At 43.9% G+C, this 23,248-nt stretch overlaps 1 pseudogene; it reads left to right on the top strand.

Annotated features, from left to right (window-relative positions):
• The first annotated feature begins 3,157 nt into the window (after positions 1-3,157).
• Positions 3,158-3,942, top strand: LOC109902956 (uncharacterized; annotated as a pseudogene).
• The last annotated feature ends 19,306 nt before the right edge of the window (positions 3,943-23,248 follow it).

The raw sequence follows: 23,248 nt of genomic DNA, 5'->3' as shown, positions 1-23,248 counted from the left end.
CTTTACACCACTGACAAGCCCACATGCTAGGATGGATATGAGGTACGGCAGATAAAAAGGCTGTCGTAAGCAGGTACTGTACTTATGTGCTTGGTCCTGCTTATGAACTCTAGCAATGAGAGGCTGCAAAGAGACAGCTGACTAAGAGAACCAAGTCATGCTGAGAAAAACACACGCACACACACACACAGCACAGCTCCAGCACGGCTCACTGTAATCCTAATGTACCGTGTCTCAGCCCGGCAAGATGCTCGGATAACACACACAATGCCATGCTGTGTTTGAGGCTTACTAAGGTCCTTACGGGGTTGTAAATGTAATTTCCCAGATCGAAGTTCATGATATATCCCTGTAACGTTGAAGAAGTTGAGCGGTACCATTGATCTGAATACAATGGGCTCCTTTAGGAGCCAGGCCCATCCTCTGGTTGTGTGGAGCTGGCCACATGGAGGCTGTAAAAGACACATGACAGGGCATGGTCTCTCATTACAGCAATGAGGGAGGGAACTCACTATTAATCAAACAAGTTTAAATCACTCATGCACAAGTGCACATACGCACACACACCTGTAAAAATGTGTGTTACCCGATGCAGTGGATTGAGCCGCAGCGGCTGGAACAGAAGACCTGGTGAACTCAGGAGGATCAGACATACGGTCTCCACAAAGACAAGGCCAGTGGGTCCATCAGCCCTCACTCACCCAGTATCCCCATCACAAGCTCACAGCCCCACCGCACAAAGTGCAGTTCACCACCAAACTAGGCTACTGCACTCAGAATGCACTCACACTGCACTCAGTCTCTAACCCATCCACAAACCCCACAGAGAAATCCCACAGAGAGGGGTCAGCTACCAAACAACGGCTCAAATAACTAGAAACACTCTCTATGACCATGTTTTCAACATGACCTTGTCAGACCTCAGACTTCTTCAAATGGACTTTCTTTTTTAGAAACAAAATCATGGTGTGCAGAGTACACCCTGACACCCTCTCACAGATCACATGCTGTCCTGGAATATATTAATATCCACCTGTTGATCAACATTGAATCCTTAGGCATTGAAAGTGTCATAACACATGACACAGCTGCAACATATTTTCCAACGCTGCAAAGAGGAAGGGCTCAAGGAAGAAAACAATGTTGTTTAACCCAAATGGATCACCCTATTAAGAGAGCATTTCGTAAGGCTGTGTTCAGGAATTATCTGGAGCACGGATAATGTGTTAACACGCATTTATCCGTCTTACTAAGTTCTATTACATAATGTCCAACTCTGCTCTGATGTCACGCATATGTACTACAGCAACAATACCCAAGGACAGAGTCTGTTACCTGTCTTTGTTCAAATCCACCTGAGCAAACCCATTTATTTCAGTTGCTGTAAAATAGTAATCTATATGGTTACCATTTTCTCTAAACAGTCACATCGGTGATATCAGTGGTAGCCTGATAGGAAACACAGTCTGATACTGTACATAAATGCATGGTTATAAAAGTAAATATATGACTGTTTTTATTATGCTCATAGCCATGGCAAAGTACAGGGAGTAGTGAAGCGCAGTTCCCACAGTCACAGAACTAGGGCATTCAAAACCATAGAGATATAGATCTATGTGTTCTGAACTCATAAAACCCATCATAACTCTGTCTCTCATTATTCACAGTGAGAGGCCAGATCTCCACTGGGGATTTCGGGGTATTCCAGGGACTACTGATCGGGTGGCTCTGCTTAGTGATGCATGTTTTGGCCCTGCCGATACTCAACATTTCGTCTATCCCGTCTGCAGCACTAAATGGACGCCTACGGACAGAGGCTGGCAGACTGACTGCATGTTAATACGGCCTGCTGTCCTACCTATCCTAATACAGTTCACTCAGGTTCACAAACCAGATGAAACTGTTTTGCCATTCACTTTGCAAAAGTGCATACTGTCTGTTTAACCCTAAAAGTGCCAACAGGGATACATTTTGACAACTTGACCCCAAGTTGTCAAAAATGTCAAACCTTTTTTTGATCTTTCTGAAAAATTGGGACTTTGTCAATCATCTAGTTACTGACAAATATAGAGAAATGAACAAATAATTTATATTTTGTATACTAGTGGTGCTAAGATGAAAATGTAGACTCGATAGTACACTTTGTGATAAAAGCACCACATTTGGCACAGAGGTACCGTACATGTACAGTGCATTCAAAGTATTCTGACCCCTTCCTTTTTTCCACATTTTGTTACGTTACAGCCTTGTTCTAAAATTGGTTAAATAAATAAAAATCCTCATCAATCTACACAAAATATCCCATAATGACAAAGTGAAAACAGGTTTTTTGAAAATGTTGTAAATGTATTCAAAATAAAAACAGAAATGCCTTATTTACATAAGTATTCAGAACCTTTGTTATGGGACTCGAAATTGAGATCAGGTGCATCCTGTTTCCATTGATAATACGAGAGGTGTTTCTACAACTTGATTGGAGTCCACTTGCAGTAAATTCAAATGATTGGACATGATTTGGAAAGGCACACACCTGTCTATATAAGGTCTCACAGTTGACAGTGCATGTCAGTGCAAAAACCAAGGCATGAGGTCGAAGGAATTTTCCGTAGAGCTCCGAGACAGGATTGCGTCGAGGCACAGGTCTGGGGAAGAGTACCAAAATCTGTCTGCAGCATTGAAGGTCCCCATGAACACAATGGCCTCCATCATTAAATCGTTTCCAGATTTGACCATATTAATTAGCATTAGCTAATTAGCATTAGCTCATTATAATCATTACAACCTTCAAAAAAGTATTTTACACACATCATAGGTGTCCGTTACAATCTATGCAATAACTGGAATGCATTATTTGTCACCAGTACTTGAAAACGTGAATAAAACTGTAAATACATACATAACGTTACATACGTACAGACTGTATACTACAGTAGAAACGACAACACAATATACAGTAAATAAGATGTGGAAAGGATCTGTGTCTGCACCACGTATTCTCACTACTGGTGTCCCCAAGGGCTCGGTTGTAGGCCCTCTCCTCTTATTTCTATACACCAAGTCACTTGGCTAAGTCATATCCCCACATGGTCTCTCCTATCATTGCTATGCGGATGACACTTTTGAGTGTCATCCGCATAGCAATGTGGCGACACGCATCTCTGCGTGCCTGGCAGATATCTCAGCTTGGATGTCGGCCCACCACCTCAAGCTCGACAAGAAGGAGCCAATCTTCTTCCCAGGGAAGACCTGGCTGCTTCAAGACCTCTCCATCACGGTTGACAACTCCACGGTGTCCCCCTCCCAGTGTGCAAAGAACCTTGGTGTGAACTTGGACAACACCCCGTCGTTCTCTGCAAACATCAAAGCAGTTTCTCGCTCCTGCAGGTTTATGCTCTACAACATCCTTAGAGTATGACCCTACCTCACACAGGAAGTGGCGCAGGTCCTAATCCAGGCACATGTCATCTCCGGTCTGGATTACTGCAACTCGCTGTTGACTGGGCTCCCCGCTTGTGCCATCAAACCCCCTGCAACTTATCCAGAACGCTTCAGCCCCGCCTGGTGTTTAACCTTCCCAAGTTCTCCCATGTCACCCCACTCCTCCATACACTCCACTGGCTTCCAGTCAAAACTCAAATCTACTACAAGACCATGGTAATTGCCTACCGAACAGAAAGAGGAACTGCCCCTCCCTACCTTCAGGCTGTGCTCAAACCCGACACCTCAACCTGGGCACTCCGTTCTGCCGGCTCTGGTGTCTTGGCCCTCCCGTTATTCTCTGTCCTGGCACTCCAATGGTGGAATCAGCTTCCCCCTGAAGCTAGGACAGCAGAGTCCCTTCCCTTCTTCCGAAAACATCTGAAACCATACCTCTTCAAGAGTATCTTAAATAATCCTAGGGCACCCCAACTTGCACCCCCTCCTCACCCCGACAAACACTAAAATGTTAACTTTTCCCCCCTCACTAGCTCTGACCTTGCTAATAGCTACTTTATTGAGGAAAAATATACTTACTATGACTGTTTCCCCACAGATCTTAAGATGAATGCACTAACCGTAAGTCACTCTGGATAAGAGCGTCTGCTAAATGACTCAAATCTAAATGTTCCTAGAGCTATAGGCCATCATGTGTGAGGGCCCACACTGCTCTGCCCACATCAATTCAGAGGGCATCTTGACCTGACTCAAGGACATCCAGTAGTTAGGGGCTGTTATCAAATTGGTGCAGCCAGCCTGCAGGAGTGGCTTCAGAGGAGCAGAGGTTACATTATAGCAGGCTGTTGGTTAATTGCAAATGAGAACTGGTTCTCAATGGACCAATCTGGTCAAATAAAGGTGTCCTGCCCTTATACAGTGTACTATGATAAAGTATGTGCAGGGATACAGCTCTATCCAGAAGGGCAGAGGGCACTGAGTTCCATCCCGCCAATTATCATTTAAAGTACTTTAGTTTAGGTGACTATACAAATTAGTTATTATTGTGTTCATGGCAATTTTGAATAAAATGTTGGTTCTGCATAGAGGGGCTCATAGCAACCTTGTCAAAACAGACAATATTCATTGTCCACATTAAATATGCTTCACCTTGCTTTTCTTTTCACTCAAGATTGCTTGTCCTCAGATGAACGAAGGATTTCTGTCTTTCATAATGTAATACGTAGAGCATCCTATCCATAAAATCCGGCCTCCTGGGTTGAGTGTACATTGTACCTCACCCAACCTCCTTTCCTGCTCCACCTCAGGCAGACAGTCCAAATTCTCTGAAGGTTACATGCTGATTCTATTATGAAAACCTTTCGTGGAACAATAATGGCAGTTCTGACAGGAGGCATGCAAAGAAAGAGGTCAAAAAAGCAATTAAATGCGAGAGGAGGGATTAGGGGAAAGAGAGAGAGATAGACACATGCTCATCCACATGCAGACACATACACTCACTCACTTACTCTCACACACACAGAGAGAGGGTGAGAGAAAGGGGGGGAAAGATTAATTATGAATGAAAGCAGTATTCATTCCGTATTAAACTAACACTGACATAATAAAAAAAAAAAACTATGTTAAACAGTATGCCACTTTTATTCTGTGACCACGAAGCGGACATAGTAGGTCACCTATGACCATACAGTAGATTCAGCGGTTGAAAGGCTTGATTGGTCTTCATGACATTGTACCATTATTCTGTGATGTTTTGAGTGGAGTGTGTAGAGGAGAAACAAAAGGGGAAGACAAGGCCAGGGAAGTTCTCATTGCTTCAATGGGAACGGAATGACCTCTGTTCTCAATCAAGGTTGTTTCAGAAACATATTTTTCATATTCACATTGTTAATTGAACCACGCCCATCACATGAATACAGCATACCTCTTCTGTAACCTCAGCCAATGCCCTTCAAACTAAATTGCATCGGAATCAAATTGTTGTGAGGTTGGCTAATTACATGAATCCCACAGTAATTGATTTTGGCATCACTGGGAATTCAGTGTGTTAGAAGGTAATATTATACCGTATGCTCTCTGAAACAGTGAGTATGTTAAGATGCACACGAATCATTTGATATTAAACTGATTATGGCAGTAGGTCGAGTATAGAAATAGTCATGTAAACACCTTACTCTGCTTATCTTAATCGGCGTGAGGTCAGAATCGAAGTAAGCCTACGCCGATGAAAACACCTGGTTTCCTAAGCAATGTTTCAAATGATTAGGACATGTTAACAGCTTAATCGGTGTTCCAGCGGTGTATTGGATCTGCGCATGTGCCAGCACCAGCCGAGTGATCCTCCCTCTTATTGTGAGCGAAGTGAGTTCTCTTAGAACTCTTAGAAATGCATCTTAGAAAGAGTTGTTGCATACAAACGTTATACGTCCGAACTCAGAATCAAAAAGGTTTCTCAAAAATAACATGGTCACTGCGGTAGAATGTTTATTTTTGATAGGCGATTTTCTGCATTTATCAAAAGTCCCATCAGGTAGCCTGATTTCAGACGTGTCCATGTAAATAGGATTATTAGGGAAATCGTTCTTCTTGCAAAGCATGTAAACATTTTAAACAACCTATTATATTAATCTGACTATCCACAATAATCATATTATTGTGTGCATGTAACCGTGCTCAGTGAGTAGAAGTCTGAGAGATATGGGATCTCAGCACTGTTAGTTAATTACCGGTAGCTACTATGATAAACAGTCATAGAGTAATTGCCACTTCATCATTGCCCTGGCAACTACAGGAATGCAACTGTAAGTGACTATACATCTCTTTCTCTCGTTCACTCTCTCTCTCTCTCTCTCTCTCTCACACACACACACACACACACACACACACACACACACACACACACACACACACACACACACACACACACACACACACACACACACACACACACACACACACACACACACACACACACACACAATATCAAATTGAGTCTGGCTGTGAAGCTGTGGCCGAGAAAAAGTTAATTACTGGGTTAGCGGAGTGCAGGCGGCCCAACCCTCCCAATTATCTGCCATCCCAAAGAGCAGACCCTCTGGCTGCACAGCCAATTAACAAGAGTGCTGGAGCTACCCTGAAGCCAGGATACAATGAATTAAGTCTTAAAAAATGACGAGGTTGAAGTGACTGATGAGGATTTATAAGGTACTGTACACTCACGTCAATTTAATAGTGAACTGGAGGGCATTGCAACATTTGAGCATTGTAGGGAAAGACAAAGAGAGAATCCCTCTATCTCCGTATCTCAAAGCACTTTTATCCCCATTAAGCGATTGAAATTGAATCTTAGGCAAAGCCCCTGTCTAATCCCAGATTCCAGGGCTCCACTCTTCAATTAAGATCAGCTTAACTTCGCTGGCCATGCTGCCCTGGTCCTTTCATCTCTCCCTGTTCCTGCTCCCTTCCCTTTCCTCTGACAGGATGCAGGTTTCAAAGGCAATTACTGTACTTTTGAACGCTAGCACTTATTTTCCCTTCCTGAATGTGTCACGGAAATGCAGGCCAAAAAACAATAGCAATGGCGACTGGTAACGTGCTGGTAACACGTTGTTGACGGGGGGCGGTGGGCAATGCTGGAAGATCATTTTGTTGGCACTGCAGAGCACTTTATTGTACAACTGCAATCAAAGGTTTAGCTGAGAGAGTTCATCCGAAATGGGTGGTTGGCACACACACATACTATAGTATATTGTATGCCAAGTTACCTAAAGGTATTTTGCTGCAGTTCACAGAACTTTCCATTGAAACGCATGCACACAATGTCTTAGAACTTGACACTTAATTGCCCTATTGGTCTATTTCAGAACGGTCAGGCAGGTTAACTCCAAGGCCTTTTAGACAGTGACTGAACAAAATAGATAAGGGTAGAAACAAAATGGCTGTTGTCCATTATGTACGGGGTTTCAGAGGGTTAAGAAATCCAGTGTTAAATTATTCAATTACTGGCTTCCTTGCATCCAACGCTGAGGTATCTGGCCTGTAACTGCTGGGCTTGGCCAGTATACCGTATACTGGGCTATTTGGAAACAGCCACAGAAACTATTTATTTTAAGTTTGTTTTATTAATTTGAATATTTGTAGCCACTTTTTAGGTATATACTGATCCTGCAGTCAACTTGCGCAATACGTTAGGAGATAAAGCAGATTGTGTTCCTCATTTCACCTGTCACATTATTTTTCATTATTAAGCTTACCGGTAGTCCACAGTCAAATGGTGTTTCTTTACAAGCACAAAACAAAGAAAGACAGGAGACTTTTGCCTCACTCACTGTTGTGCAGCACACACCAGGTGATCTAGTTACAGTTTGGAAATCACAACTAAATGTTTTCCATCTAGATATCTTATAACTATTAAGTTAACTATCTAAAATATGCTAAATGCTTTGCAGTTGTGTATTTGGTTTGTTAACTTAGTAGTTATCTATCAAATAGTTTATATCAGAGACTGTATAAAAGGTTTGCAATGTGCTCGTTAGCATTTAGCTAGCATTTGCCTTGTGATTTTACATGTACTTGTTAGCATTGCTAACCTTCGGATTACAGAGGCTCAGTCGTGTTTGAAAATAGTGCCTCTTGTGTTTAGTGACGCTATTTTTAAAATATTTGCATTTATTTTACCTTTATTTAACTAGGCAAGTCAGTTAAGAACAAATTCTTATTTTCAATGACAGCCTAGGAACAGTGGGTTAACTGCCTTGTTCAGGGGCAGAACGAGGAATTCGATCTTGCAACCGTATTATTGAATGTCCCGGGATGGCACGAGGTCGGAATGAAGGTAGGACAACCTGGATACTGCCCAAGCCTAGTAATCTGCATGTATTAGCTTGTGTTCTCACACCAAGGAGAAACCATTCTGGCCAAAATAGCCTCCAACACTATGCCAGATACAGAGGGTTGATGAGGTTGCAAATAAAGATGATGATATAAACATCAAAGTAACTAGATTAACCTTTTTCAATCAGTACTCCTGTCATCTTTCTTTCATTTAAGAGTTGATCAAGTGCATGCAGTGGTGTAAAGTCAAAGTAAAAATACTTGAAAGTACTACTTAAGGACTACTTTTTATCTGTACTTTACTTTACTATTTATAACTTCTGTTTTTACTTCACTACATTCCTAAAGAAAATAATTTACTTTTTACTCCATACATTTTCCCTGACACGCAAAGTGTTTGTTACATTTTGAATGCTTAACAGGACAGGAAAATTGTTTAATTTACATACTTATCAAGAGAACATCCTTGGTCATCCCTAGTGCCTCTGATCTGGCGGACTCACTAAACACATGCTTCGTTTATAAATAATGTCTGAGTGTTGGAGAGTGACGTAAATGAAAAAAAAACTAGAAAATGGTGCTTAATATATGAAATTTCAAATTATTTATACTTTAACTTTAACTTTTGATACTTAAGTATATTTTAAACAAAATACTTTTAGACTTTTACTCAAGTATAATTTTACTGGGTGACTTTCACTTTTACTTGTGTCATTTTCCATTAAGGTATCTTTACTTTTACTCAAGTATGACATTTGGGTACTTTTTCCACAACTAAGAGCATGTATCCAAAAGGAATGAAGAGAGGAACTGTGGTGCAGTATGCTGAATGTATAATGCTGTAATTTTAGCTCCATACACAGAACATGAGAATGTAGAATGTTGTCTCAGAACTCAAGCACTCCTTCATGACACAGAGAGGTGGTGAAGCTGTGGGAAATTCAACAGTACACCGCCCAGAAAACCTCAAGTAGCAAGTATGGGAGAGGCAGAACAAATCTCTAAAGCAAATCGTTTTATTTATTTTTGCAAAAAGAGAAGCACTCCTAGCAATTTTTTGTTGTTTTTGTAACAGGTCACCCCTAACAGCTCAAGTGAGACTGCTGGTTCCAGCCAGACCTCCAAAAGAGCTGTTAGATAAAGTCTTGTCTCTGTGTCTACTGAAGCAAGAGGTGTTGGGTTCCATAGGGAGGATGCATGTCCCTTGTGTAGGGGCCTGGGGAAACATTAGCCACCCAGAGAGAGAGAGAGAGAGAGAGAGAGAGAGAGAGAGAGAGAGACAGAGACAGAGAGAGAGAGAGAGAGACAGAGAGAGAGAGAGAGAGAGAGAGAGACAGAGAGAGAGAGAGAGAGAGAGAGAGAGAGAGAGTCTGGCTTCAGTCCCCACTAGAACATGACTGGGGGCCTTATTCAATCAAAACAGTAAACAGGTATCCATCTGTCTTTCTGTCCATCTGACAATTTGTACATCTGTTTATCTGTTTATCTTTATTTATGGTTGTCTGTCCATCTGTCCACCTGTCTAGTTTCATGTTTCAAGTTTCAAGTTCTAATCTCACATGTACAAGTACACTGAAATACCTTTCTTGCAAACTCAAAACCCAACAATACAATAATCAATAACAAAGTTTTTTTTTAAATGTTACCTTTCTTTAACTAGGCAAGTCAATGTAATAATAGAAAAAAAAGGTGAGAAATAATGTGCATAACACAATAAGTAAGTACGTAAGCATGCTATATACAGGGTCATTTCCAATACAATATTTACAACGTGATGGAGGTAGATATTTATAGGGGTAAAGTGACTAGGCATCAGGATATAAGATAAACAGAGTAGCAGCAGCTTGTATGTGAGTGTGTGTGTGTGTGTGTGTGTGTGTGTGTGTGTGTGTGTGTGTGTGTGTGTGTGTGTGTGTGTAGAGTCAGTATAAATGTACGTGCATATTATGTGTGAGTGAGCAGATGATGGAGTTAGGGCCCCGTGAGTGTGCATAGAGACAGAAATAAAAATAATAAAAAGGTCAATGAGGATACAAGGTTAACTCAGATAGTCCGCGTAGCTATTTTGTTATTTATTTGAGCTATTTATCAGTCTTATTGCTTGGGGATAGAAGCTGTTCAAGAGCCTGTTGGTGCCAGAATTGATGCACCGGTATCGCTTGCCGTGTGGAAGCAGAGAGAATAGTCTATGGCTTGGGTGGTTGGAGTCTTTAACGGGCCTTCCTACCACACCGCCTGATATAGATGACCTGGATGGCAGGGAGCTCGGCCCCAGTGATGTACTGGGCTGCCCACACCACCCTCTTTAGCATCATGAGATTGAGGGAGGGGCTATTGCCATGCCAGGCAGTAATGCAGCCAGTCAAAATGCTCTCAATGGTACACTTCTAGGATTTGAGGGTGATGCTAAACTGTTTCAACCTCATGACTGTGCGTGCGTGTTTGGACCATTTGAAATCTTTAGTGATTTGGACACCGAGGAACTTGAAGCTCTCGACCTGTTCCATTGCGGACTTGTCGATGTGAATGGCGGTGTGCATGCCCCCAGTTTCCTGTAGTCCACAATCAGCCCCTTGGTTTTACTGATGTTGAGTAAGTGGTTGTTGTTCTGGCACCACACTGCCAGGTCACTTGAGGCTGACTCATCGTCGCCGGTGATCAGGCCTACCACCGTCGTGTCGTCAGAAAACTTGATGGTTTTGGAGTCATGCGTGGCCATGCACACCCTAAGCACACCCTGTTCGGCCCCTGTGTTGAGGGTCAGCGAGGCAAAGGTGATGTTGCTTGCTCTTATCACCTGTGGTCGGCCGGTCAGGAAGTCCAGGACCCAGTTATAGAGGGAGGTGTTCAGGCCCAGAGTCCTAAGCTTGGTGACGAGCTTGAAGGGGACAATGGTGTTGAGCTGAACGTTGAGCTGTAGTCAATGAATAGAATTCTCACATAGGTATTCCTCTCATCTACAGGAGGTGGGTGAGGGCAGTGTGGAGAGCAATTGAGATTGCGTCAACTATGGATCTGTTGGGGTGGTATGCAAATTGGAGTGGGCCTATGGTGTCTGGGAAGGTGGAGTTTATGTGTGCCATAACCAGCCTCTCAAAGAACTTCATGATTAAAGAAGTGAGTGCTACAGTACGGTAGTCATTGTGGCATGAAGCCTTGGTCATCTTAAAACGTGGGGATTACAGACTGGGACTAGGAGAGGTTGAAAATTAGTCTTCAAGACATGTAACTTTCAAAATCAAAAAATCCAAATGCTTTATAGGGGATGATTTCAGAGACACGAGCTCCCCCAAATGCAACAAAAGTCAAAAACTTTGGGGGTATCTAATTGAGCCATTCTTCTTTTTTTCCCCTAAGGTCAGGGGCATCTTCCGAGCCCCCAGGAAGACATCCCGAGACAGGTTGCTCTGACTTCAGACATTGGGCATGGCAGAACGGACTCCAGTCTATGATGGCACCCGTAGACCAGTTGATGAGGAGATTGTGTCACTAGAGCCAGGAGAATCACAAAAAAACATGAATCTGAGGAGACTTGATGAGTAGAAATTTGAGTAGTCTCGCTGTGATTCCCTGACACCCGTAGGTTGGAATTATGAGTGACCTGGCCTATAGTGCGCCCGTCCAGTGCTCTAACAGTGCTCTAACATCTATGGGAATGGAGAGGGGCTGAGCGGGGATGTTCATCTCGGAAGCCAGAGTAGCGTCTAAAAAGCTCTCATCGGCCCCAGAGTCAATGAGGACCTGGAGAGATTTAGACTGGTTTTCCCAAAGCAGAATGGCATGAAAAGGGGTGCGAGCAAGGGAAGCAGAAAAGTTATCCATATGTCCCACCAGAATACTCGGTCTTACCGGTGAGCCTGGTGTTTTAAAGAACAAGAGGACACAAAATGACCAAGAGTATCGCAATAGAGACAACTCTTCGTGTTGATCCTGTATTGCCGTTCCGCTGGCGACAGCCCAGCTCTGCCTAGTTGCATAGGCTTGGGAACTGGTGACTCGGCCATCTTCGATGACTCTAGGGTGAGGTCAGGAAGCCTCGGGTTCTCTTGGCAACGGGACCATCAGGGACTTCCGGGATGACTCGGAGGCAAGGTGGAATCCCTGAACATGCAAGCGAAATCAAATTTCCTCTCCCTCCATCGTTCCCGTAATTGGACATCGATGCGGATGGTCAATGCGATGAGGAAATCGAGATCCATAGGTAACTCCCGAGCAGCAAGATCATCCTTGACCTCCTCCGAAATGTCGTACAGGAACATATCGAACAGCGCTTCCTGGTTCCAAGCACTCTCCGTCTGCCACACAGCGGGACTCCTGCCGAAGCTAGATTAGCTTCTGGGCAGCTTCTCTCCTGGAGAACGTGGCATCAAAAACCTTCTTCACCTCTCCCACGAACCCCTCCAGACTCACGCATATGGCCGGCTGTTGTTCCCATACAGCAGTAGCCCAGATGAGAGCCCTCCCGGACATCAGCATTTTTTATTTTATTTTTTATTTTATTTCACCTTTATTTAACCAGGTAGGCTAGTTGAGAACAAGTTCTCATTTGCAACTGCGACCTGGCCAAGATAAAGCATAGCAGTGTGAACAGACAACACAGAGTTACATATGGAGTAAACAATTAACAAGTCAATAACACAGTACAAAAAAAAGGGGAGTCTATATACATTGTGTGCAAAAGGCATGAGGAGGTAGGCGAATAATAAAATTTTTGCAGATTAACACTGGAGTGATAAATGATCAGATGGTACATCTCTACCAGATGTACAGGTAGAGATATTGGTGTGCAAAAGAGCAGAAAAGTAAATAAATAAAAACAGTATGGGGATGAGGTAGGTAAAAATGGGTGGGCTATTTACCGATAGACTATGTACAGCTGCAGCGATCGGTTAGCTGCTCAGATAGCAGATGTTTGAAGTTGGTGAGGGAGATAAAAGTCTCCAACTTCAGCGATTTTTGCAATTCGTTCCAGTCACAAGCAGCAGAGAACTGGAACGAAAGGCGGCCAAATGAGGTGTTGGCTTTAGGGATGATCAGTGAGATACACCTGCTGGAGCGCGTGCTCCACCTTATCCCAGTGAACTGAGATAAGGTGGAGCTTTACCTAGCATGGACTTGTAGATGACCTGGAGCCAGTGGGTCTGGCGACGAATATGTAGCGAGGGCCAGCCGACTAGAGCATACAAGTCGCAGTGGTGGGTGGTATAAGGTGCTTTAGTGACAAAACGGATGGCACTGTGATAAACTGCATCCAGTTTGCTGAGTAGAGTGTTGGAAACAATTTTGTAGATGACATCGCCGAAGTCGAGGATCGGTAGGATAGTCAGTTTTACTAGGGTAAGTTTGGCGGCGTGAGTGAAGGAGGCTTTGTTGCGGAATAGAAAGCCGACTCTTGATTTGATTTTCGATTGGAGATGTTTGATATGAGTCTGGAAGGAGAGTTTACAGTCTAGCCAGACACCTAGGTACTTATAGATGTCCACATATTCAAGGTCGGAACCATCCAGGGTGGTGATGCTGGTCAGGCGTGTGGGTGCAGGCAGCGAACGGTTGAAAAGCATGCATTTGGTTTTACTAGCGTTTAAGAGCAGTTGGAGGCCACGGAAGGAGTGTTGTATGGCATTGAAGCTCGTTTGGAGGTTAGATAGCACAGTGTCCAAGGACGGGCCGGAAGTATATAGAATGGTGTCGTCTGCGTAGAGGTGGATCAGGGAATCGCCCGCAGCAAGAGCAACATCATTGATATATACAGAGAAAAGAGTCGGCCCGAGGATTGAACCCTGTGGCACCCCCATAGAGACTGCCAGAGGACCGGACAGCATGCCCTCCGATCTGACACACTGAACTCTGTCTGCAAAGTAATTGGTGAACCAGGCAAGGCAGTCATCCGAAAAACCGAGGCTACTGATTCTGCCGATAAGAATATAGTGATTGACAGAGTCGAAAGCCTTGGCAAGGTCAATGAAGATGGCTGCACAGTACTGTCTTTTATCGATGGTGGTTAGGATATCGTTTAGTACCTTGAGCATGGCTGAGGTGCACCCGTGACCGGCTCAGAAACCAGATTGCACAGCGGAGAAGGTACGGTGGGATTCGAGATGGTCAGTGACCTGTTTGTTGACTTGGCTTTCGAAGACATTAGATAGGCAGGGCAGGAGGAATATAGGTCTGTAACAGTTTGGGTCCAGGGTGTCTCCCCCTTTGAAGAGGGGGATGACTGCAGCAGCTTTCCAATCCTTGGGGATCTCAGACGATATGAAAGAGAGGTTGAACAGGCTGGTAATAGGGGTTGCGACAATGGCGGCGGATAGTTTCAGAAATAGAGGGTCCAGATTGTCAAGCCCAGCTGATTTGTACGGGTCCAGGTTTTGCAGCTCTTTCAGAACATCTGCTATCTGGATTTGGGTAAAGGAGAACCTGGAGAGGCTTGGGCGAGTAGCTGCGTGGCAGGCGGAGCTGTTGGCCGAGGTTGGAGTAGCCAGGCGGAAGGCATGGCCAGCCGTTGAGAAATGCTTGTTGAAGTTTTCGATAATCATGGATTTATCGGTGGTGACCGTGTTACCTAGCCACAGTGCAGTGGGCAGCTGGGAGGAGGTGCTCTTGTTCTCCATGGACTTCACAGTGTCCCAGAACATTTTGGAGTTGGAGCTACAGGATGCAAACTTCTGCCTGAAGAAGCTGGCATGATGAGGTAGCCTACCTTGGAGCGATCCGAGAGGAAGGAGGAGGGCTGAAGCTCGAAGATGAGGGCATACTGAGCTAGAAATGCCCGATAAGTGCTCGACTTTCCATTGAAGCGTTCTGGGGGAGGTAAGCAGGGCAGCTGACCAATGAGATGGCGCTGCTAACCGCTGAGTTACTGAGGGGCTGTGGGGTTACAATCGTGGGAGGCTGCCTCCCAGACAATCCGCGGAATTGCTCCAGCAAAATGTCCGCCAACATTTGGACCACCTCCATAAGGCCACAAAGCAATTCCTTGTGCCTACCGATGGTGGCTCCTTGGGAGGAGATGACATTGCGCTGCTGGCCAGGGTTTGCTGGGTCAGTCATGGCCAGTTTGTACTATCACTTTTTAAGGTAAGACCCAGATGCAGACAACGTTGAATTAACAACAGTTTATTAATCCAGCAGGGGCAGGCAGGATCAGGGTCAGGGCAGGCAGAAAAGTTCAAAACCGGGAAAACTAGAAAACAGGAACAATCGAGTGACAGGAACAGTGGGAAAAACACTGGTAGGCTTGATGAAACAAAACGAACTGGCAATAGACAAACAGAGAACACATGTATCAATACACAGGGGATAATGAGGAAGATGGGTGACACCTGGAGGGGGATGGAGACAATCACAAAGACAAGGGAAACAGATCAGGGTGTGACACCCCCAGCTCTCAGTCATGGTTTAAACCAATAACATTTGGTTCAGGTTCTTTCATTAACATGAATCTCTCTATTCCGCCTGTCTGCCTCTCTCTCTGTCTGTCTTGAGTTTTCACTAGCAAACTTGCAACTGGGTCCAGCTGCTAGTGAACTTGCTAGTGAACTTGCAACATTGATTTAACTGGACCTTCACAGTTTCCTTCACAAATGAGCTCAGGACAGACACAGCTGTGTCCAGTATTTTAGCCCCTTTTCAGGTGTCCCAACTTTTCTTTTTACAACAAAAGGTAAATTCATTGAATGTCATTACACTATTTGATGTTTTTTAAGCGATGTCTCTTTTCCTTCAACAAATGGCAGGTCCACAGTGCACTATTTGGATGCTGAAATAATTTTATAGTGGAAGAATGTGCGCAGGTAGCCTAATTTTTGAAGTGATTTGTTTGACAATCAAATGAAAACATCATGACCGGTTGTGTTCAGTGTCAGAGTCCCACATGTTTAGCAAATGTTTTGTTGTTGCATGTTATTTTGGTATTAATCAGTGTCACATATCAGTTTGCAAAATGTGTAAAAAATCATTGAGTTAATAAAGCCGCACACAAACATGGTCTCTTTTTTGCTTTCTTGAGTAAGGCAGCTCCAAAATGCAGGTGTTTCAGCCTAGCTCAGTGCTTCTATAGTGGTGGGGCAGCCAGTGGAAAATACAGAGCGTAGGGGTTGGTAATGTACTATACTGTAGTTGCGCCGTGATTGGCTCAGTGTTCTGTCACTCATGGAAACACTAGGTCACCGCAAAATCTAAGGGTAGACGGCCTCCCGGATGGCACAGTGGTCTAAGGCACTGCATCCCAGTGCTCGCTGTGCCACCAGAGACTCTGGGTTTGAGCCCAGTCTCTGTCGCAGCCGGCCGCGACTGGGAGGCCCATGGGACGACGCACAATTGGCCTAGAGTCGTCCGGGTTAAGGAGAGTTTGGCAGGTAGGGATATCCTTGTCTCATCGCACACTTGCGACTCCTGTGGCGGTGCAGTGCATGCTGACCAGCTCGCTAGGTGTACGGTGTTTCCTCAGACACATTGGTGCTTCTGGGTTGGATGTGCGCTGTGTTAAGATGTATTGCGGCTTGGTTGGGTTGTGTTTTGGAGGATGCATGGCTCTTGACCTTCGTCTCACCCGAGCCCGTAAGGGAGTTGTAGCGATGAGACAAGACAGTAACTACTAACAATTGGATACCACGAAATTGGGGAGAAAAAGAAAACAAAATCTACGGGTACAGCTCGAAAATTCAAGCCCCTTGGGTGCTACCATAGACTTACATTAAAAGTGCCCATCCAAGAAGGCTCAAGGTCAATGGCCACAGACAAAATGACATCAAATCACATTATAGCTACCATAGCTTTGATTGGACTGATCATGTCAAGATCATACTCTCAAATCTTAGCTAGCAAGCTAGACAAGCAGTCATCGTAATGCATCAAACGCCCGAATTTTCTCCATCTCCTTAGCTATTATACTCTGATTCCACTGATTTCAAAACTCGGTCCTCCAGAAAGTGGAGAGCAAGACTTATGCAGTTCTACTACGAGATATCTTTCAAAAAATCTGCGTTAGAAAGGATTACCTACACATACTGACTAGCTCATATTATAGACAGAAGCGCGCCACATGCCAGACCAATCCGAACTCATCTCTCGGCATGTGCAGCCCCCTCATTATCTCAGCAAATCATGGCTAGCGGGAAGGTTGCTGTCCTTTTCCATGACTAAACCAAAGAGGCTTGTAATTGAACAATTCATATTTACAGATGGCATACACGTTTGTTATTAAGGCACATGGAAGTTCACATGTCCAAGAAGACATTTTGCCAAAGAAACATATTTTGATTTTTAAAAACTGTTTACGTTCAAATGGTGCTCCTGTGAAGTAGTGACGCGCGACATACACCTAGTTTCCAAAATAAACAACATAAATATCTTATTTACATAAGTATTCAGACCCTTTGCTATGAGACTCAAAATTGAGCTCAGGTGCATCCTGTTTCCATTGATCATCCTTGAGATGTTTCTACAACTTAATCTGAGTCCATCTGTGATAAATTCAATTGATTGGACACGATTTGGAATGGCACACACCTGTCTATATAAGGTCCCACAGTTGACATTGCATGTCAGAGCAAAGACCAAGCCATGAGGTCGGAGGAATTATCCGTAGAGCTCCAAGACAGGATTATGTCGAGACACAGATCTGGGGAAGGGTACCAAAAATGTTCTGCAGCATTAAAGGTCCCCAAGAACAGTGGCCTCCATCATTCATAAATGGAAGAAGTTTGGAGCCACCAAGACTCTTCCTAAAGCTGGCCATCCGGCCAAACTGATCACTCAGGGTTGGTCAGGGAGGTGACTAAGAACCCGATGGTCACTCTGATAGAGCTCCAGAGTTCCTCTGTGGAGAAGGGAGAACCTTCCAGGCCAACCATCTCTGCAGCACTCCCCCAATCAGGCCTTTATGGTAGAGTGGCCAGACGGAAGCCACTCCTCAGTAAAAGGCACATGACAGACCGCTTGGAGTTAACCAAAAGGCACCTAAAGGACTCTCAGACCATGAAAAACAAGATTCTCTGGTCTGATCAAACCAAGATCGAACTCTTTGGCCTGAATGCCAAGCGACACGTCTGGAGGAAACCTGACACCATCTCTATAGTGAAGCATGGTGGTGACAGCATCATGCTGTGGGAATGTTTTTCAGCGGCAGGGACTGGGAGACTAGTCAGGATCGAAGGAAAGATGAATGGAGCAAAGTACAGAGAGCTCCTTGATGAAAACCTGCTCCAGAGTGCTCAGGACCTCAGACTGGGGTGAAGGTTCACCTTCCAACAGGATAACGACCTTAAGCATATAGCCAAGACAACGCAGGAGTGGCTTCAGGACAAGTCTCTGAATGTCCTTGAGTGGCCAGCCAGAGCCCGGACTTGAACCCGATCGAACATCTCTGAAGAGACCTGAAAATAGCTGTGCAGCGAGGCTCCCTATCCAACCTGACAGAGCTTGAAAGGATCTGCAGAGAAGAATGGGAGAAACTCCCCAAATACAGGTGTGCCAAGCTTGTAGTGTCATACCCAAGAAGACTTAAGGCTGTAATCGCTGCCAAAGGTGCTTCAACAAAGTACTGAGGAAAGGGTCTGAATACTTATGTGAATGTGATATTTCAGTTGAAATATTTGACAAATTTGCACAAAAAAACAACAACCTGTTTTTGCTTTGACATTATAGGGTATTGTGAGTTGATTGATGGGGGGGGGGGGACAATTGAATCCATCTTAGAGTAAGGTTGTAACGTAATTTTTTAGAATACTTTCCAAAAGCACTCTAGTTTGTTATAGTGGGGTGTTGATGAAAAGGAGTGGGAGAGACAAAGAGAGAGACACACAGAGATAGAATTGAATTGAGAGGTAGAGAAAGAGACAGAGTGAGGTAGATAGATAGATAAAGAAAGAAAGAGAGGTAGAGTGTGTGAAAGGTAGAAGCAGTGGCACTGAAGAAGGAACGAGAGAGAGAAAGAGAGTTTCCCGAATGTAGGTCAGCGATTCACAAATGTATGTCAGTGTGTAAAGAACAGCAAAGCACACCTTCGAAGATCAGAGGAGAAATAGGGGGAAGGAGGAGAATAAAGAGGGAGAAAACAACACAGCGAGGGAGAGAGGGAAATACAGCAACTTAGAAAGACAGAGATGCGTGAGAGACACGGGACAAAGACAGAGATGCGTGAGAGACACGGGACAAAGACAGAGATGCGTGAGAGACACGGGACAAAGACAGAGATGCGTGAGAGACACGGGACAAAGACAGAGATGCGTGAGAGACACGGGACAAAGACAGAGATGCGTGAGAGACACGGGACAAAGACAGATGCGTGAGAGACACGGGACAAAGACAGAGAAAGAGAAGTGAAGAATGGTTTGACAGATCGATTGCTCTTTTACTATTTATAGACTTGAATTTCTATGTAGTGTACCGTATACTTGAGTACAGTGTAGCTCATAGGACACTACAGAACGACCCTCATAGTAACCTAGTTCAACATAGAAACGCTATCAGCTCATATGTGAAGAAAAGCGATGGTATTGGTATTATGTAAGTGGAAGGGTATGCGCGTGCTACAGTGACTGCTCTCAGCTTTTATCTGGCAATGCATTTGCAGCAGATTTGAAGTGATGTGGTACTATGAAAAGCAGGAAGGAAAAAGTTTCGGCACATTGTGGGATAAATATTGGCGAAGGGTAAGTTTAAAGATTCTCACATGAGAAAAGCTGACACCAAATATGAGGAATAAAACTCACACTCTTTCCCAGGAACTCCCAAGACTTAAGCTATATACTGTGATAAAGACCAGTTCAGTAAAACTAAAGTGCTCAGTCTCACACTCCATCCACTGCACCACAGCCGGGTCAGAGCTTCCGCACACCAACCCTCCCTCCATTCTACTCTCTCTCCCTACAACCATTTCTCACTTTTCAATTCAATTCAATTCAATTCAAGGGGCTTTATTGGCATGGGAAACATGTGTTAACATTGCCAAAGCAAGTGAGGTAGATAATATGCAAAAGTGAAATAACCAATAAAAATTAACAGGAAACATTACACATACAGAAGTTTCAAAACAATAAAGACATGACAAATGTCATATTATATATACAGTGGGGCAAAAAAGTATTTAGTCAGCCACCAATTGTGCAAGTTGTCCCACTTAAAAAGATGAGAGAGGCCTGTAATTTTCAGCATAGGTACACTTCAACTATGACCGACAAAATTAGAGAAAAAAAATCCAGAAAATCACATTGTAGGATTTTTAATGAATTTATTTGCAAATTATGGTGGAAAATAAGTATTTGGTCAACAACAAAAGTTTATCTCAATACTTTGTTATATACCCTTTGTTGGCAATGACAGAGGCCAAACATTTTCTGTAAGTCTTCACAAGGTTTTCACACACTGTTGCTGGTATTTTGGCCCATTCCTCCATGCAGATCTCCTCTAGAGCAGTGATGTTTTGGGGCTGTTGCTGGGCAACACGGACTTTCAACTCCCTCCAATGATTTTCTATGGGGTTGAGATCTGGAGACTGGCTAGGCCACTCCAGGACCTTGAAATGCTTCTTACGAAGCCACTCCTTCATTGCACGGGCGGTGTGTTTGGGAGCATTGTCATGCTGAAAGACCCAGCCACGTTTCATCTTAAATGCCCTTGCTGATGGAAGGAGGTTTTCACTCAAAATCTCATGATATATGGCCCCATTCATTCTTTCCTATACACGGATCAGTCATCCTGGTCCCTTTGCAGAAAAACAGCCCCAAAGCATGATGTTTCCACCCCCATGCTTCACAGTAGGTATGGTGTTCTTTGGATGCAACTCAGCATTCTTTGTCCTCCAAACACGACGAGTTGAGTTTTTACCAAAAAGTTATATTTTGGTTTCATCTGACCATATGACATTCTCCCAATCTTCTTCTGGATCATCCAAATGCTCTCTAGCAAACTTCAGACGGGTCTGGACATGTACTGGCTTAAGCAGGGGGACACGTCTGGCACTGCAGGATTTGAGTCCCTGGCGGCGTAGTGTGTTACTGATGGTAGGCTTTGTTACTTTGGTCCCAGCTCTCTGTAGCTCATTCACTAGGTCCCCCCGTGTGGTTCTGGGATTTTTGCTTACCGTTCTTGTGTGGAGCCCCAGATCGAGGGAGATTATCAGTGGTCTTGTATGTCTTCCATTTCCTAATAATTGCTCCCACAGTTGATTTCTTCAAACCAAGCTGCTTACCTATTGCAGATTCAGTCTTCCCAGCCTGGTGCAGGTGTACAATTTTGTTTCTGGTGTCCTTTGACAGCTCTTTGGTCTTAGTGGAGTTTGGAGTGTGACTGTTTGAGGTTGTGGACAGGTGTCTTTTATACTGATAACAAGTTCAAACAGGTGCCATTAATACAGGTAACGAGTGGAGGACAGAGGAGCCTCTTAAAGAAGAAGTTACAGGTCTGTGAGAGCCAGAAATCTTGCTTGTTTGTAGGTGACCAAATACTTATTTTCCACCATAATTTGCAAATAAATAAATAAAAAATCCTATAATGTTATTTCCTGGATTTTTTTCCCTCATTTTGTCTGTCATAGTTGAAATGTACCTATGATGAAAATTACAGGCCTCTCTCATCTTTTTAAGTGGGAGAACTTGCACAATTGGTGGCTGACTAAATACTTTTTTTGCCCCACTGTATATACAGTGTTGTAACAATGTACAAATGGTTAAAGTACACAAGGGAAAATAAATAAGCATAAATATGGGTTGTATTTACAATGGTGTTTGTTCTTCACTGGTTGTCCTTTTCTTGTGGCAACAGGTCACAAATCTTGCTGCTGTAATGGCACACTGGAATTTCACCCAGTAGATATGGGAGTTTATCCAAATTGGGTTTGCTTTCGAATTCTTTGTTGATCTGTGAAATATTCTCTCTCTCCCTAATTCCTCTTTCACCATGTCTCATTCTGTCCTTCCTTTCCTCTCCCTCCCACTTTTTCCTTATTCCCTTCTCTCTTCTTCTCCCTTGATCTCTCCCTGACTATCCCCTCTTTCCCTCCACCCTCCCTGTGCATGCTGTCTTCCTCATCTCTCTCACACACTCTCCCTCTTTCCCTATTTGCAAGCATGCCCTCCTTTCTCTCCCTCACTGTCTATCCCTCTATTTCTCTGGGGTTGGCAGATGGGACAGCAGCACCTGGTCCAAACTAATCCCCAGTGGGTTGAGGGAGGGAGACAGACACAGAAAGAGAGAAAAATAGAGGGCTGCACTTTTCAAGCTGCTCAGACTCACTAGCAATCTGTTGGGGATACAAATAAACACCCCCATAAACAAATTCATAACAAATGTCAGATTAGACTAAAGTGTTATACAAATTTATTGTGAGTATGAGAGTGGTTTGCCCCGTTCAAGCAACTGCAAAGCAGCCTTCCAAAGAGAATGTAGGTGGCCCCTACAAACAGTGAAGGGACGTCACGGCTAATGACTGTATGTCCCACCTGGAGGGATTGAATGTCACTCAGCTGGTTTAGTGCTCCCCTGCAACCCTCTCTCTGATCTCAGTTTGTGTGTTTGTATTTATTGGTTGTCTGATCTCTCTCCTCAGTCTCTCCTGAGATCACAACATATGTGAATACCCTATTATCAGGGGCGGCATGTAGCCCAGTGGTTTGAGCGTTGGGCCACTAACTAAAAGACTGCTAGATTGAATCCCAGAGCTGAAAAGGTACAAATCTGTCATTCTGCCCCTGAACAAGGCAGTTAACCCACTGTTCTTAGGCCATTGTAAATAACAATTTGTTCTTAACTGACTTGCCTAGTTAAATAAAGGTAAAAATATATTATTGATCCATGCTGCTGTGAAATTACCTGCACCTAAACCCAGAGGAAATACATCCAACCATACTAACAAGGTAAGAGAAAATGAAATCCCAACGATGTAAATTAACTGCAGTGTGTCTTTAAAAGCAGCATAGTCACACAGGGCCAACGGACCCTAAATAATAAGCTGTGACCAATGTTACAAGAGCGATAAGAT

This window comes from Oncorhynchus kisutch, linkage group LG13 (assembly GCF_002021735.2).
Source record: "Oncorhynchus kisutch isolate 150728-3 linkage group LG13, Okis_V2, whole genome shotgun sequence".
NCBI classification, from domain to species: domain Eukaryota; kingdom Metazoa; phylum Chordata; class Actinopteri; order Salmoniformes; family Salmonidae; genus Oncorhynchus; species Oncorhynchus kisutch.
The sequence above is the reverse complement of the archived record's forward strand: the minus strand, read 5'-3'. Positions and strand labels throughout refer to the sequence as shown.